This window comes from Hippopotamus amphibius, chromosome 3 (genome assembly GCF_030028045.1).
Source record: "Hippopotamus amphibius kiboko isolate mHipAmp2 chromosome 3, mHipAmp2.hap2, whole genome shotgun sequence".
Lineage (NCBI taxonomy): Eukaryota > Metazoa > Chordata > Mammalia > Artiodactyla > Hippopotamidae > Hippopotamus > Hippopotamus amphibius.
In genome coordinates, this window is record NC_080188.1 from 126,128,446 (window position 1) to 126,146,276 (window position 17,831).

At 49.0% G+C, this 17,831-nt stretch overlaps 1 long non-coding RNA gene across 1 annotated transcript; it reads left to right on the forward strand.

Annotated features, from left to right (window-relative positions):
- Nucleotides 1-6,103: 6,103 nt before the first annotated feature.
- On the forward strand, nucleotides 6,104-9,924 carry LOC130849997 (uncharacterized). The gene is made up of 2 exons (XR_009052816.1): nucleotides 6,104-7,436; nucleotides 7,655-9,924. It is a non-coding gene; the product is annotated as an uncharacterized LOC130849997 (long non-coding RNA).
- Nucleotides 9,925-17,831: the final 7,907 nt, after the last annotated feature.

The window sequence follows — 17,831 nt, forward strand, 5'->3', positions numbered from 1 at the left end:
GGGTGTCAGCTCAGAGTTCAGTCAGCTTTTCACAGGACATGGGGTATGGGACCACAAAGGACCAGGAAATCAAGCCATTTGGCACATTCATGATACCCCTGACAGATGAGCAGGCCACACCCAACACAGGACAAAGGGGAATAGACAACAGATGGGGTGGCAATCAGTGATCAAGGAAGGCTTCCTGGAGGAGGGGGCCTGAAATGTTCAGTAGGATAGAGACAAGTGGAGCAAAGTGAGAGAGGAAGGGGGCAGGGCAGGGGAGCCCAGCAAAGCCTGGCTGTGCCTTTGATGCTGATGGACACTGAGAGCCCTGAGCCAAGGAAGTGCAGACCTCTGGACAGATTCTCACTGCTCCTCCTTTTCCCAGGCCAGAAGGATGCTTTAGAGCCACCCAGCCCTTTCTCCCTGTCCAAATCATCCCATTTCAGAGAAGGCACCACCCAGAACTGGGGTGTTAGGGCCCGGCCTGGGTCAGAACTTCAGTTTTAGGCAGCAAGTCTGGTGCCCCATGGTCCCCTGCTTTTCTTGCCCCCACCAGTTGACAATTTGGGGTGGGGGCTGTGTTTGCACGGGAGTCGGCCACAGTCACTGTCTGTAGGGTGCTGGTCCAGCTGTGGCCGGCAGGGGGCAGCTGAGCCCTCCCTTTCCTCCTCCAGCTCAGCTGCAGAGGCCTCACCGGCACTTCCTTTCTGGATCTACCCAGCCTGGAACCCAGAGCAGAATTTGGGGTCTTTGGGTCTTGGTGCTGCAAGTCCACCCTCTCTCAGAGCCGGCCCCCTGGGTCCTGACCGCTGCCACCTTCCTCTGGTCCATGATCGGGGGTCCTGGACCTCCAAGAGCACCAGACACAGGGGTTCTCCCTGTGGTCCCCAGTTGGTGAGGGGACCCACATCTTCCAAAGATCAGGATCCACGTCCCCAAAACAGATTCTGCTTTGGCATTTTGTTTGTTTGTTTTTTTGCGAAATGAAAACCGAGTCAAAATATTTAAAACTAGGGCTATATGGGGGAATCTGGGAGGTGGGGTGGGCACACCCTGGGGCGGGCACACCCTGGGGCTGGCACACCCTGGGGCTAGTCACCTCCTTCCTGCTCCACCCCTTGCCCACAGGAGCTGACTCACTGTCCCAGGCCCCTTCCCAGCAGTCCCACCGCTCTCTCAGCACCTCCCCTCCCCCACTCACACTGAGCCCTCCAGCTATTTTAAACTACTTGTCATAGGTATAATTTGCAAGTGGGAGAATAATAATAGTCCCAGCTCTTCCCTGGACTTCTGTGTCCCCTGCCTTGTTGACCTTGGCGTTTGGTGGGGGGGGGGGGGGTGACTGCTGACTTTCTGGGTCAGTAAGAGCACAGGCCTCCATCACAACATCAAGGTCACCAGCCTCCTGCTGACCAGATGGACCACTCCGAGGGGTTGGCTCTGCCCACAGAAGCCCCAACACCACACACGCCTCTCTCCAGGATGCCGCTCAGTCAGACCAAGGGGAGTCAGAACAGAAAAGTCTCCTTCAGAGGTTCAAGGACAGTCAGGACAACCAGCGCTCCAGTGGGGTCACTGTGGGGAAGAGACGTTCCTGTCCAAAGGGACGCAGCTGAAGTGGGCGCCGGCAGCAGGGGCTGCGGGCGGGCCTGGGAGAGGGAGAGGCTTTCTTGGGGGGCTATGCAGACCTAGGTGTGGGAAGTGGTGGGTGTCAGCATTGCCAGGCTCCTGACCCAGAGGGGCTGTTGCCAGGATTCCTGGTGGGTGGGGCTTGGGGCAAGGCTGGTAAGATGGACACAGGCCAAAGGGTGGGGCCTACAAAAGTTGGGACTTGCTTAGTCTGCAACAGGGAGGCTGGCCGAGGAGGTCTGGGGGCCACTGGTGGGGCAACGAAGGTTGGAGGGGGGCAAGGCTTGTGGGACCAGGTCCCTCATTCCACAGGCCTTCCCTTTGCTGGGGGCTGGGGGCTGGGGAGTGAGGACACAAGCGCTTGGCATGGGGTAGGGGTGGGGGGACAAGTGAGTCTGGTGAGCCCTTAAGGGCAGGACTTCAGGACACAGGGAGGTGACCATGAGCCAGTGAAGGAGCTGGCAGGAGAAGGGCAGTGTGAGCTCCAGGCAGGAGGCCAGCTTGGGCAAGGCTCAGGGATAAGGAGGGAGGGTAGGAGGGCTGGGGCACCAAGGGCCTGATGCCCTTGTACGTGGCAGGGAGTCGCAAAGATCAGGATGCAGGAGACTGACACCATCAAAGTTATTTCCTGGAGGCATGGCCCGAGGCCCGAGGCCTGGCCCTAAGAGCAGGGGGGCTCCCGGTTAGAGCCGCCCAGCAGTGGGCAGGAAAGGGCTTCAGGAACCCAGAGCCCACAGGCCCTGCGACCCCCAAAGGAGGCATGGGTCACACGTGTGAGATGCCGTCTCCTAACTTAGGGCCCCCTCCCTGCTTCCCCCCTCTCTTTCTGACACACATGGACCCCCAAAATGAGAGCATGCAATGCAGGTGGGCTGGCCCGCTTCCTCCTCTGCCTTATAAACCAGGGTCTGGGGAATATCCCCACCCCACCCCGACGCCCTCTCCCTCAAATGCCTTCTGCCAGCGTTGGCCCAGAGAGACTCCCCTGGTCCCCTTAACTGCGCCAGACACTTCATGTGAGCTGTTGGGCCCGGGGCCACAGGGAGAAGCCCCTCTCCTTTCTCCTCCTCTCCTTTCTCCTCCTCTCCTGACCAGGGGTTGTCATCAAGTTTGTGGGCCTGCTTCTGACTTGCGAACTCATTTCCTTCTTTCAGTCCGTCCGGAAACACAAATATTTACTGAGAGCCTCGCGGTGGACAGTGACCTTTACTGTAATAATTGTTTGGTCACCACATTTATGGAGGTCTGCTCCATGCCAGGGCCATTTCAGGGACTGCCCGGCACAGAGCTCCAGGGAAGGACAGAACAGACAAACCCCTCCCTCAAGGAGCTCAAGTCCCAGTCGGGCAGGGTAGGGGGTCTCAATGAGAAGGTGACCTCTGCGCAGAGGCCGGAAGTAGCTGAGGGAGGGGTAGGCCAGGCGGCCACTGGGTGAAGCGCTTTTAGGTAGAACAGCATTCATCAGAATTATGAAGTGAGAACAAGAAAAGCACACTGGGAGAGGTTAAGGGCCTGCCAGGGTCATGCTGCAAGATGGGGGGTGGGGGGGGGGGACCAGGCCCTAACCCAGGCTGAGGCCCCGCTTCCTGCCAGGGCAGGAGAGGCCAGTGGGGGCTGGGCGGGGAGTTCCGGGTTGTTGTTCCTACTGGGCTGCTGGGAAGTGAGCCAGGGCAGGAAGGGCTCATGGTGACTGTGCAGTTCCTCACCCAGGCTCACCGAGGCCCTGAAACCAGAGGCCTCAGGGCTCAGAGGGAAAAGGCCCCAGACGAGGGTCTCCTGTGAGTGGAGAGCCCAAGGTGACCCAGGAAACCATGCCTCTGAAACTGGACCTGTGAGGGATGGAGGCAGGGTTCTGGCACATTCTCTAGCAGCAGCAGCAATACTGTCATGCTTCTACCCATCTTGAACCTGAAGTACCACTCCTTTCTCACTCCTCTTCTCCTTTTTTTTGGCCGCACTGTGCAGCTTATGGGATCTTGGTTCCCTGATGAGGGATTGAACCCGTGCCCTCTGCAATGGAGGCATGGAATCCTAACCACTGGACCTCCAAGGAAGTCCCTCACCCCTCTTCTTCTGTCTCCTGGGTCGTTTCTCAGGCTGGTGTGTGTTTGGAAACAACAGAGCTGAGATGGCTTCAGAACAAGATGGCGAGGCGACCATGGCTGTGAGAAAAGACTTGGAGCCTGGCCCCTGACCCTGAAATCTAGATGTTGCTAAAGGGGTCCTTTCTGTCCTTTTGCCTCCAACCCTGAGCCCCTAAGTGGGCTGCCCAAGAAGGAGCCAGCCTGGTGGGGGCAGGGCAGACCCAGCCCCACCCAGCCCCACCCAGGGATCCAAGGGCCTCTTGTTTACTGCTGCTTCCTGGAACAGCTTGTTTTGATCTAGAGAAATCCGCTGACTCACTGGCTGCCCTGCCCTCCCCCTCTGTCAGGGGGTAAGTATTTTTAGCCTTATTTGCAGAGAGAGGCAGAACCCAAGCCCCACATTTGTCCACCTTACTGTGAGTACTGCCTCGGCCCCTCAGGGCAGGACAGAAAGGTCCCTATGTGGTTTTCTACCCTCATCTCACCTCAAATAGGTTCCATCTCCAAAGAGCTCTGAGGCCAGGAGAAACTGAAACCAGGACCCACTGAAACTGTGCTACTCTGTCCTTGAAAATGGAGTCATGCCCTCCAGACACAAGGGCACAAAGGCCTTAGTTCCTTTTGTGTTGGGAGTCCTAGCTTTGTAGAATCTTAATGCTTTGTGTGCTAATTCCACTTAAGCCTGCGCTACATCTAAGACAGTTTGTTTCTGGAATTTGGGAAATAATATGTGTGAAGGAGGAAGGCTATTAGACCAGGTAGAGAACAGCAAGCTAAGACATTAAGTTGAGCCTAGGAAGCTGACGCACAGCAGTGACTACCACCTCTCAGGCGCCTTGTAGATAAATAAAGGGCTGAGCCCACAGGTTGGCACGGTGACGCAGCAGAGCAGGCACTTGCTTGGTATTACACACACCTCCCAGCCTTTCTAGAACATTCTGAGAGGCAATTCCCTCTTTCCACACTGTTCCTTCAGGTCGTCTCCCCAGCTCACAGCTGGAAATGTTGCCAGGACAAGACAGATGAGGCAGATCTTGGGGAAAAGTGAGGTGCCAGAATTCTTCCCTGGCAGGAGAGAGCAGCTGAGCAGCTCTGTGAACAAGCCTGGGCTTGTTACATACTCCATGTTCTGGGACGAGGGTCACATGTGAGTCACCAGTTTTCCGAGAACTCAGGGAGGGTGCGGCAGCTGGGCCCAAGCCCTGCCCGCAGATGCCATCTTGCAGAGGCAGGGGAAAAAACCTTCCCAGTTTCCCCCTCGTTGCCAAGGGAGCCTGTTGTCACAGGCGGGTTTGTTTGGGGTGTGGGCGGTTATCCTGGGAGGAGATTCCTGGCAGGAGTTGGTCCAAGAGGCCCTCCTTAGTTCTGGTTACTCTGACCACTGTCCTTCCATCCTGCGTAGGGGACCAGGGCTGAGAGGAGGCCCCTGGGGATCTGGGGCTGTGGGTCCTCCTCACTGGGGCCCCACACTGGCAGGGGAGATGGCCAGCGACCCCTTCCAAAACTCTCACCAAGCACTCAGGTACTGCCTGGCCTTGGCAGAGGGGACCGGCGCTCACCGGTTTGCTTTTGCCTCCACTTTGGGAGACCCAGATTGGGGGCCGTGCCCCCACCACCGTCAGATGGGCTCCCCCGAGGCCCATCACAGACTGTAAACTGGCCTGGACAGAGTAGTCATGTCCCACCCCCGCCAATCCAAAAGGAAAGCTAGTTGAACATCTATACCCTTTTGGTCTTGTTGCCAGGCAATTACACGTATTTTTTTTCTGCATAAACAAGATGTTTCTTTTCATCACCTTGAAACTGCCTTTTTCCATTTAATACCTAATGAATAATCATAAAGTATTCTATCCCAGCAGGGACATCTTTTCTGATGAAATACTTCAAACTCCCAGACCCTTGGGAACAGAGAATAACAAAGCCATGACACACGCCCCTCAAGCTACCGAGCGGCAACGTGGGGGCTTAACTTTTTAATCAACTTTTTAATCAACTTTTTAAAACAAACATCACAGCAGGCTTTCTTAACCAGAGACACTAAACACAGCTGCCAGTGCAGTTCTCTAAAGGGCTCCTGGGTGCGGACGTGCAGAGGGTCCGTGGTCCCCGTAGTCCCCGTAGGAAGGTCCGGGGCTCCACCCCGCGGACCGCCCCTCCCCCACTCCCCTCACTCCCGCCCCCACTCCCTTCCCACTCCCCCCCCCTCCAGCCCGCGCGCCTCAGCGCTGACGTCACCGGCGCTCACGAGGCCCAGCCGCCGCCCGCGGAGTCACGCGCCGCCGCCCCACCCCCCCACCCAGCCGCCTCCTCGGTGAGTGATGCGCCCTCTGCAGAGATCCCTCCGCCGCCGCCTGGAATTTTCCAGACGCTCTACTGGCCCTTCTTTCGGGCTTTTTGGGGTCGGGGTGACCTGAGGTGACCTCAGCGGTCCCCTTCACCTCGAGAGCGCAGCCCCAACCGGCCTCCCCCACGCATACCCCCCTCTCAAGGAACGGGATGCCTCCCGGCACCATAACCGGCAGAAAAAGGGATTTTCTCCCTCTCCCTGTTGGAATCCGCTTCTCAAAGTGACTTTGAGATCTGTCGTTGATCTCAAGAGGCCCTTCCTAAGGGGAGTGGGGGGTAATTGGGGAATCCGAGAGAGGGGACACCCCGAGAGACGGGGAGCCACCCCGGAAGACGGGGAGCCGCCCCGAATCGTCTCCTTGGCCTGGGTCGGGGAGGGACTCTTTTTCCGGTGGCAGTGGAGGAATCGTCCCGTTGAGCCATGCCCCGGGTGACGCGGTCCAGGGTTATAAAAGCAAAAGTTGTGGCCCATCCAGCAGGAGTTAGAGACAGGGAGGGCCGGGGCCCTGGGCTTAGTTGTCGGGGAGGAGGTGGCCAGTTTAGGGTTTCAGGGGACAGATGGGGGAGATGGCAGAATTAGATGAGGCTGGCGGGCCGGGGGTGCCAGGAGAAGGAATGTTAAAAGGGAGACAAGATTTTGGGGAAAGTATGCTGGGGAGAGCTGCGTCCGAAGTGCCCGCAGTAACCCACGGGGAGGATAACACCCCAGGCCTGGCTGTCTCAGCTGCCTGCTGGAGAAGGGGAACTTGACCTCTGGGAGGGCGCCGCTCCTGCGTGGGCTGGGCGGCCCCCAGTACCCTGTTTTGTGTGGAGTAAGGTGGGGAGACGGCAGGAGGCTGAGGGTCTTGCCACCCTTGCTGGAGGCGGAATCGGGCAGGCGATGCCATGAGAATGAGTAGAAAGGAAGGGAGTGGGGCGCAGGTGGGCAGGGAGGTCAGAACTTGAACTTTGTCAATACCAGCAGCCCTCTTTTTTTCCAGACAAAGGGTTGTGAACCCGCCTGGGGATGAGGCCTGGTGTTGTGGAAACTGAACTTAGCTTCGCGGGGCTGACAGCTTTGGTCCAGGGTGGTATGTAATTCTGGCTCGTCCTGGGTCCGGGATCCAGCCAGGCCCAGCCTGGTGGAATCCAGGCTTGGGTGTGAGGGTGGCCTAGGGAGTGACTGAGGACATCAGGTGCTATTCTGAGCCGTTACTGGTGTGGGGCCTCGTGTGTCTGACAGGCAGGGGCCGTAGGCGGACAAAATTGACCCCCGCTTTATTTTCCAGGTGGCAGTGCTCCCCTTTGGATTTTTCCTCTAGGTTCCGTGCTAACCTCTTCTGTGAGCTCACTCTGCCCCTCCTCCTCCCTTTAACTCTCTCGAGGGTATCCCTTCACTTAACGTTGCTTCTGGTAAGCCGGGAAAGTTGCTGAAGTCCCTGTTGGAGTCGGTATTGTTGGTAATCGTGAAAGAGGAGAGGCATCCCCTGCTGAGACTCTGGGTGGGCGGGTTGGTCTTGCTTGCCGGTGGAGAGGGTGGGGATTGAATGTGCACCCTTGGGTGGGCCCGCAGCGATGGTACCCGCTGAAAGCTACAAAAATGCCTCATAGACCGTGGTTTGTTACTATAGTGTACATCATGGCGATCTGATGGCACCAGGAGAAATGGAGCCCCTGGCCAGTGTGAGTCCTAGCAGTGAGGAGGGGAGACCCTGGAGGAGACAACCCGCCTAAGTTGATGTCTACAGATTGAATTTCCAGAGGCTTAGGAGGAGGAAGTTCTCCAATGTCCTGTTTCCAGGCCTTGCTCAGGAAGCCCTGTATTCAGGAGGCCATCCTTTAAGGTTTTCAGATGAGCATATGAGGGGGCAATCTTTAAAAGTCCAAAGCAGATGCCTCCGGGGCCATCAGCAGATGTGTTGCTTTGAGTGTTTGATCCGGGAGCCACGATCTCTGGGCACGTGAAAGACAGCAGGCACGTCTTCAGTTCTGGGGTGGAGGTTTTCAGATGCTGCATCTTCTAAATTGAGCCTCCTGTTGTACTAGTTCTGTGCTACGAACTTTACTTCCAGAAGACTCTTAAGCTGTAGAACATTTTAACGCTGATGCCACAACCCAGAGTGATGCCTGTAGATGGAGCTTGCAGATGAATCCCAGTGACCCTCTCATCTGCCCGCCCGCCTGCCCGCCTGTGTGTTGGTCGGAGGAATTCTTAGTGTGATGATATAATCTGTGTGTTGGTTAAGTGTTGAAAATTGAAATGTCTTAGGCAAATACTTACACGAAGCCAACTGGCGAATTGAGGGGTCATTGTACTGTGCTACCGACTGGGAGGTACAAGATGGTCATGCCCAAATTGTGATAGGAATGGTAGGTCTAGTTTGGGCATTCTTGCCAAGAGAAGGGAATGGTCAGGGTACCAGTAGTGATCTTTGATTCATTTTGCTCTATGAGCTTTTTAACTTGAATTTTACGTGAGTAGATTTCAGAGTAATCTTAGCGTTCAAACGTGAGGACCCTGAGGTGTGAGGGGTGGTGGGGAGGGAACAGCCTGGCGTTGGAGCTGGGAGGGATGGGGGGGTGAAGAGAGAGAGGGTTGTGGTTAGGTGTGGGTTGTAGAGGGTGGGAGTGGTAGGGAGTTTGAGTTGAAGGGAATTCTGGAGAAAAGATCAGTAGGCAGAGCTCTGGGGAATTATATAGAGCTCATGGGTGAAGCAAATACTACTTAATACTGTTAATGCTAGTTAAATTGTTGCTTGGAAGCACACAGAGTTGCTTGAAAACTTTCTGAAATGCTTAGAACTCTGCTAAGTGCAAGGGAAAAGCAAAATTGTTTTGCTTCAATATGGGGAAGACTGAAAAGGTAATCAAAAACCTGATTATCAGTTGCTTGAAAGATTGGTGTTGGCAACTTGCTCCAGCAGATTTACACCCTTCACTGTTTTGCAAGCTTCTTAAGTGGTTTATCTGAAGGTGTGCCATATTCAGGAGCAGTCTTAGAAAAGACTTTAAGTATCCAAATTGTGGGCTTTTAAAGTATTTAAGTTTGAGGTTTTGGAGTGCACTTAAGATGGTTAGATGTACTCTTCCGGGTTTGTAACATTTTCATTCACTGAGGTTTTGCAGTTAAACTTGAGCAAAGTGAAGATGCAATGGTTTCTAAAGGAATTTTGTATGTTACTTCCCGCTTTATTAACACATCTCATCTTTTCTTTATGATGAGTATTAGTAACAGCAAGAGTTTTTACTTTTCACCCTCGTAACAAGAACCTAATGATTTTTTGAAATCACTGTAAACTTTCTGTAATACTTGGGAGCAAACCGTCCGTGTACCCTTGCTGAGGTTACAGTTAGTCATCCTCTGTATCTTTAGTTTGAATGTTTGTGTTTAAGTGATACAGTACCAGAGGGGAAACTCAACTAAAATCAGTTTGGGAAATAAGCAAAACTGGGGATGGGGAGGTGCTTTATTAGGTTATGGTCTGTCTGTAAAAATTCAGGGCAAGATCTGAACCCTTAAAGTAGTACCAATGGCTTTTTAATCATGTTCTTCTTCCTGTTGAATTTCACTTTGAGAATTTTAAATCCCCAATACTTACGACATTTGGGATCTTTCTGGGTTCTCTTTTTAGTGTTTAAAAAATACGACATGATGGTTCAGTTCTTAACCTGTGACTTGGGCGTGGTACAGTTACTGTCATTGGAATTTAAAGACTACTAGTCATGCATGTATGGGGAAATATGTTCGGGTAAGCTGTTGTGAAATTGAAACTGTAAAAGTAGGCGGAAAAAGTACTTTTATGTTTCTCTGTATGGTGAGAACCCGTCCTGTTGCATCATGTATGACTAATCAGTTTTCTTCCCCTTTACAGCACAAATAAAGGTTTGAGTTCTAAACACATTATAGCATTGTTGGTATCGCTATGTTATGTTTTTTTCAACCCTGAACTTGTCTGTATATCACATTGCCTTCATAATGAAGTTGAATGTACCCTTCATTGTAAATTTAGGCCTAGATTCACTAAAGTAGCTCCAGACTGAGGTCATTGAGTGGAGTGTGGTGACCTCAAATAGAACTGGTATGTCCTGAATGGTCTGCAACCTGGTGGATGGGGAGGGGCTCTGCTCACTGGGAGTGTGTGATGGTTGTGCAAAATGTGATCTCAAATCACAAAGCCAGTGAGGGTCAGTGTCAGGGTCGGGGAGGACTTGGTAACATCCTGGAATTTTACCTGGTTGTGTTTCCAAATGGTGTTGTCAAAAAAGGGACCTCTATTCCTATTTGCTTAGAGGAAACAATCTAAGTAGAAGGGACATGTAATATGTGTTTGACGTATTTGTGGTCTTTGGGAGGCTGAAGTGTATCTGGGATTTGGATTTAAGCACATAATTCTCATTTTATTTACTAAAGGATTTGACTTTGGCATAAATTTTTTTCCTTTGACGGATGATAAAAGAATTCGGGCTCAGTTGTGTTAAGTGCTGTGCTAAGCAGGCCAAGACTGCACGGAGGGCATGAGTAGGGCATTTGGAATCCAGAGTCCATGTTGTGACTCCGAGTTGGTCCTGTGTCCTGGGTGGGGAAGGCGCAGCAGCAGCTCGTCCTGGGAGCTCGTTCTTGTACTGCTGTTCTGCGTTCATTCTTTGGGGCCATGAGATTTTGCTTCAGAGGAGACAGACTTTGGGCTTGGGATAGAAACCGCTGCCAGCCTCTGCTGAGAAGGCTGTTTCCAAGGGGGTGGACAGGGGAATGGGACAGGCTGTGCTGTGACCAGAGGGCCGGGAGAGCAGCTGTTCTCCCTTGTCTCCTGTTGGCCCGGCTCTGTCCGCGTGAACCCGCATCTGTTTGCTACTGAGACTGGAGGTAGGTACCCACCAGTAAGCTGCCTGTTGGGGGCTCGCGACCCTGCCAAAAGTGGGCACCGCCGTGCAGGTTCAAAGATCCTTTTCCCCCGCGCCACCCTGTTCGATTTCCCCAAACAGTCTAAGCTTCCTTTCCTACCTTGCTCTTTTTGCTGTCCTCCTCCACCTGCTTTGGCCTCTTCACAACTTGTTTCTCCTCTTGTTTTTATACAGTGATTACTAAACTCTTGCTTCCAAACTTGAGGGTAATTGCTGGCAACGCCTCTGGGTACCGTTTCTTAGGACTGTGGTGGGCTCGTAAGGAATTTCTCCACAGGGGTGTAAATGTTTGTCACTGGCAGGGGTTGTGAAGTGGGGCCTGATAGTGCAGGCGCACAGCTGACCACCAAAGGCTTTGCCCACGCCCTCCCGGCCTCTGTCCTGTCCGGGGACTCTGCCTCTTCTTTACCCTCCATTGTCCTCAGGTCGGATGGGATAGGTCGCAGGTGTTGATGACAGTGTTGGTCATTGCAGGTGATGCATCAGCTTGCATCCTTGTGCGAAGATCTGAACTCGGGCAGGGGATGGTACAGTGAAATTCAGTGAGTGGACTTGTGGCAGTTAGGTAGGAAATGATCTGGTGCACGTTAAAAGGGACGCTATAAGAATGGCAAGAGTTGGATTTGGAAGTTCTTTCAGAAAGGAACAGCCTGAGAGGAAGTACTGGTTGAGGCTCCTCTGTGAGCCCAGGTTGGACACAGAGCTGCAGAAATGGCCTGTGTTGCAAAAGAAGTTGGACGGTAACTGCCCTTCCATACCCCCACTCTACCCTGTTGGGTGCCCTTGGTTTCTTTTCCTGACTGTGGCCGTGAAGGGACTCTAGGACCTCTTGTGCCAGGGCTAACCTCTCTGCGTGTACTGAAGTTTCTGGAGAAAATGTTAACCTCTGGCCTTGAGCAGTACCTGTTATTGTGGAGTGCTGATATAAAAAGGAATGCCAAAACAGGCTTCAGGTATTTGTGGTATGTTTTAAATGTTCATATTTAACACAAAAAAATATACTGATGCAGTATGGAAATGGCAAGAGGAAGATAGCAAAATAACCAAAAATAAGAAAGACGTGAAGATGTGTGTCCCACGGGGCGTGGTCTTTGACCCTCCTCTGGGTGAGGGCAGCCCCTCTACCACCTTGTCTTCTGGGTAGGACACTGCGTGCTGGAGGCCTCTACCCTCCCGGGCCCCTCAGCGCTGCACCGACTTCCCTCTTTTCTTTTAAATAACTCTTAGTTGAGTTATGTAAAAAGGGTTTATTGTAAGATTTACAAATAAAAAAATTGATGTAAGCAAAATCCTCAGTAATCTATTGACAACTGTTATTGGCATCTTTGCTTCTAGCAGTTTTTTCCCTTATGCATAGGAGAAAAGCGTTTTTATACAGAAGTGGGATTATACTGTAAATTCTGTTGTGCAACTCTTTTCACTTAATATACAGTGAACATCTTTTCCTGGTACTGGAAGCATCTTTTGTAGTGACATAAGGTCTATTGTATGGCTCTATCAATTTAAATCTCATTTAGATGATGTATAATTTATTTTCCAGCTTTTCTTTTCTTTTTTTTTTATTAAGTTTATTATTTTTTGGGGGGTACACCAAGTTCAATCATCTGTTTTTATACACATATCCCTGTATTCCCTCCCTCCCTCGACTCCTCCCCCACCCTCCCCCGAGTCTCCCCCACCCTCCCGGTCCCAGTCCTCTAAGGCATCCAGCTTTTCTTAGGAAGTAATGCTGTGATGACCCCTGTAGCTCAAACAATAACATCTGGTATTTCTTTGGGATACATTTCCACATGTGAATTGCCTATGTCAGACTTAAGACTTTAGGTCCATACTGCTAAATGGCCCTCCTGGGAGGGATTTTGTAAATTAGCATTCTCACTCTTGAGGTAAACCTAGCTGTCTCCCCTTTTTCTTGGTGTGGGTTGTATCATACCAAAAACCTTTGCTCCCTGGGTGGATCCAGGCTGCTTTACCAGAGGGTGTGAGCACTGCTAGTGACACTGAACCTCCCTGTTGATTGGCCATCTGCAGTGTTGTATGTGCGGGCTTGTGTGACTTTCCACTTAATGCCTCATTTTTCTATTGATTGTTTTGTAAAAGCACATGTTAATGTTTCATTATGTTTGATGCAAATATTTTCCCCGGTTTGTAGATTGCCTTCTCATTTGTTTATTGGGTTTCAAACATACAAGGGTAGTTTTTCTGAGGTTGTCACTCTTTATGGTTTCGGTACTCAACGTGTTATGCTTAGATCTCTCACACCAAAAGTATATACATATTAATCCGTGTTTTGTGACAATTGTATGGTTTCATTTTTTACATTTAAACATACAATCCAACTGGGGTTTATTGTGCAGTCTGTTATGTGTGTGTGGTAGGGGAGGCTTGCTCTCTCCCGGTGCCCACCTCCCTGTGGCCAGATGAGGGAGTGGCAGAGAGCACTGTCAGCTGGGAAGCTTGTCACAACGGAGGGTTCACGGAAGACCTGAGGGGCAGGTGGCTGTTGGGTTTAACTGCGTCCAGCAGGTAACCCTGGGTGGGGGCGGGGTGGTCAAAAGCAGGTGCAGACACACAGATGTGGTTCTGCCCTGACTGGGGAGCGTCAGCACTGGGAGTACCTTACTGAGCCTCGCCGGGCCTGTTTTCCCCACCTGTGAAATGGGGGAGGGGGATGTCTGTATTTCAGCCACTCCTCATTGAGCACGTACAGTGATTACGTTCTCTCCTTCGCCGCCCAGCCTCAGATCCAGCCTCTTCCTTCTGGTTCTCTCTCCTCATCCTCGAGTCGCCCGCCTTGCTCTGGGCCTTTTATGTCATGTAATTCGTGTGCATGTTCTGGACCCTTTTGGTTTTACACTTAGTTTCCACCCACAGTTCCCTGTATCAGTAGAGTCCATGAGCATTGGAAGTGGCTTTTTCTCAGGACTGTTAACTCTCCCCAGGAACTCCATGGAGGGCTTCTGGAGGTCTGAGTGCTCTGAGACTGTATATGTGTATTTTTCTGTGGAAAGGTAAGCTTGCTGAAGGGGTCCATGACCTCAGAAAATATCATGAATGGACAATTGCATTGTTTTATCCTGTTGTGCTTGTGCTGTAGGATGTTGAGACGGTGACGTAAGTTGTAAGCAATGTTTTGACTATTTTCGGTTGTGCTGCTGTAAGCATCTCTGTAAATTTTGTGGAAATATATAAATATGTATTGGTACAAGTGTATACACATCTGTTCTCTAGGGCGGCATTGCCTGGTCACTGAGCATGCGTGGTTTTCTAACTCCTGTCACAGACTCTCAGATACTCTCCGGAAACCTTACACTTTGCTTGTGAGTATATCCATTTCCCTTCATAATTGCTAACATCAGGTTTTTCTGTGTTATTTATTGCTACTTTCTACAAAATGTGTGGTAAAATATGCGTAACATGAATTTCACCATTTTAACCATTCTACCGTACAGTTCACTAGTGTTAAGTATAGTCACATTGTTGTGAATAGACCCAATCTCCAGAACTTTCTCACCTTGCAAACTTGAGACTCTGTGCCCATTAAACTCCTTGTTTTGTTCTCCCCAGCCCCTGGCAACCACCATTGTACTTCTCTGTTTCTATGGGTTTGACAGCTCTGGGTACCTCATATTAAGTGGCTTCATACAGTATTTGTCTTTTTGTGACTGGCTTATTTTACTTAGCATAATGTCCTCAAGGTTCATCTGTGTTGTAGCATTTTTTTCCTTTTTAAAAGAGTATTCCGTCATATGTACGTACCACATCTTTATCCGTCCATCCATCCATCCATCCATGAACATTTGGGTTGCTTCTACTTTTTAAGTTATTGTGAATTATGCTGTTATGAACGTGGTGTACAGATACCTTTTTGAGACCCTGCTTTCAGTTCTTTTGGTTATATACCCAGAAGTGGTATTGCTGCATCATAGGATATTTCTGTTTTTAATTTTGGGGGAACTGCCATACTATTTTCTGTAGCAGCTGCACCATTTTACACTCCTGCCGACAGTTTACAAGCTTCCACATCCTCACCAACACTTTTTTTTAGTAGCAGCCATCCTAATGGGTGTGAAATGATATTTGTGGGTTTTGATTTGCTCCTCCTTAGTGATTAGTGATGTTGAGCGTCTTTTCACATGCTATTTGGCCATTTGTATATCTTTGGAGAAATGTCTTTTCAAGTCCTTTGCCCATTTGAAAAAACGGTTTGTTTTTTGTTGTTGATTTGTGGGAGGTATTTATATATTCTGGATAGTAACCCTTTATCAGATATATGGTTTACAAATATGTTTTCCCATTCCATAGGTTGCCTTTTCACTGTTGATCGAGTCCTTTAATGCACAGAAGTTTCTAATTTTGATGTAATTCAGTTTATTTTTACTTCTGTTACCTGTGCTTTTGGTGTTATGTCCAAGAAATTGTTGCCGAATCCAATGTTATAAAGTATTTATTGCTACTTTAAAAAGTACTTCTGTAATTACTGTCTGGTCTATTCTACCATTTGATTTACCACCTGCATTTCTCCTCTTTGACCATGTACCATATAAAATTTCTATGTTGATGTTTTATAAAGATCATGAGTACCCTGTATAATAAGGAAGGGAAGCTTTTGCCAGTGATTGTCAGAAGTACTCTCATTTTTTTCCTTTTATATTTGTGCTCAAAAAGTATTATACAAATATTTTCTAAAAAATTGATGTAACAAGTCTAATAATAACTAGAAAGACTATTAGGTTTGCTTCTGATTAGTTTTTCTTCAGTAGCTAAACATGTGTGTACTCCCACGTTACAATAAATGCTCTTCTCCACTTAAGGAGTTATGAATCCAGCCAGGGCTGTTTATCTTCATTAATTACACTGATAAAGTTGAAATATCAGACTTTTACTGAGTAAACAGTGTCCTCGCTCTTTTGTTCCAGGTCTGTCAATATTAGCTTCTTGTAATTATCTGCCTGAATCTGCTTCTCAAATTTTTAGTCTCTACTTTTTGTTTTCTAATCAAACGCAATGACTTTTAATGACTGTTACAAATGCAATGAATTTTAATGACTGCTACTATTCATTATGTTATAAAATCTAGTAAGTGGAAGCTGTGATACTCCTCAAGGCAAGAATATTCCCCCCTTGTTGGAACTTGAGCACACAGAACTGGGTTAATCTTTGGTTCAAGACATAGCATGGCTCTCTTTTATTTGGTTCCTTGATTTTTTTAATGTGGCAAGCGTGTTTGAATCTTCTATGCAGTATATAAACTTGGACTTCCTCTACCTGTGTGGTCCTGGTTGTTTCCCCCATCTTCCTCCCTGTGTCCCTCTGGGCCAAAGTAGTGATCATGAATGCTAGGTTTATCTTGTACTTGCTTTCTTCTCATATAACTTTGGAAAAAGAAAAAACCTTACCTAAAGGTGTTTTTAAAACTTTTAGTTGTTTTTAACTATATTTATAGAAAAGGTATCAATCATGTTGTATATAAACTTCTAGAATTTTTCTCATTTAATGATATTAAGATTCATCCTTTACCTTGTGTAGTTCATTTGGAGTCTCATGTGACTGTGACGCAGTTAATTAATCGATTTTTTTCCCCATTGCTTCTCTTACTCTGGTCAGTGTAACTGGATAAGTGGTAGGTGGATGCGCTTGTGTTACACAGGATTAAAGCTTGACTGACCAGGTCGGCACTACCAATACGCACCCCACCCCTGCCCCCGCCCTGCTTGCTGTGTTTCCTGCCAGACCTTTTTCTATACGTTTTTATCCACATCTAATATTTAAAAAAAAGACTAAGCGGAAAAATGCTGTCTTATACCGTATATCATTATTGACTTAGCTTTTTTCACTTAGCAATAGGGAGATTCACGTGAGTACATGTAGAACTGCCGGCATTGTATGAAGCTGTTGTGTATTATTCCTTCACTTGGCCGTCCCACGATTTATTTAGGCATTCTGCTAGTGGTAGTTATTTACACTGTTTCCAGTCCTTTTGGATACTGTGATCACTGTCATATATACCCCATGTGCCCACACATAAGAGTAGGTAACAAAAAGTGGAATTGCTGGATCAGACATTTTGCTCAACTCTGCCCTGTCGTCCTCTGGAGTGGGCGTACAGATTTGCTTGCCTGAGTGTGAAAGTATCTGTTTGTCCATATCCTCTTGGACACGCTGTATACAAACTTTTATATTTCTGCCAGTTGCCTTCTGATCTGTCATGTATTCACAGTGACCCACTGAGTGTTTACTGGGTACCATGGGCTCTTGGCATCTGTGGATTTAACATTTGTGGCTTGATGTGGAGGGGTGCCAGAGTCTAAGGCATGTAACCATCTGCAATTTTCTTGAGGTGTAATTTTTTAAATTACTCATGTCATGAGGGTGTCCAGCCCAGCGCTCTGCTCCATGTCACACTATGGCTTTATTCTCCTCTTGTCTCCACATTGCAGCAGCTCTTGAAGGGACCAAAACTTTGCAGATCTAGGTAAGTTTATAGCTCACGTTACTATACCATGTACTGTAGTAATGGATGGGACTAAGGAGTGTGTGCTTGTGGCAGAATTTATTTTACTCCCTTTATAGATTACTAGTCTTGCATTTAAGTTTTAAACACTATGGAAAAACAATGTAGAAGATAAAAATTTCTCTATAGTTCTTCTCCCAGGAATGATTACTAATGGCAACTTCGTTTACATTCCTTCAGATATTTTTCCTCCATGGACATACAACAGTTTATCCTGTTACTAGTATCTGCTCTAAAATGGAAACATACCATATGTACTGTTCTGCAGTTGCTTTATTATTTTCATGACTCTGTAATATTTAATCTTGCACACGTTGGTATAGTCTTTTTAACCATTTTGCTGTTAATGGGCTTTTAAGGTTATTTCTAGGGTTTTCTGGCCATAGCAAACA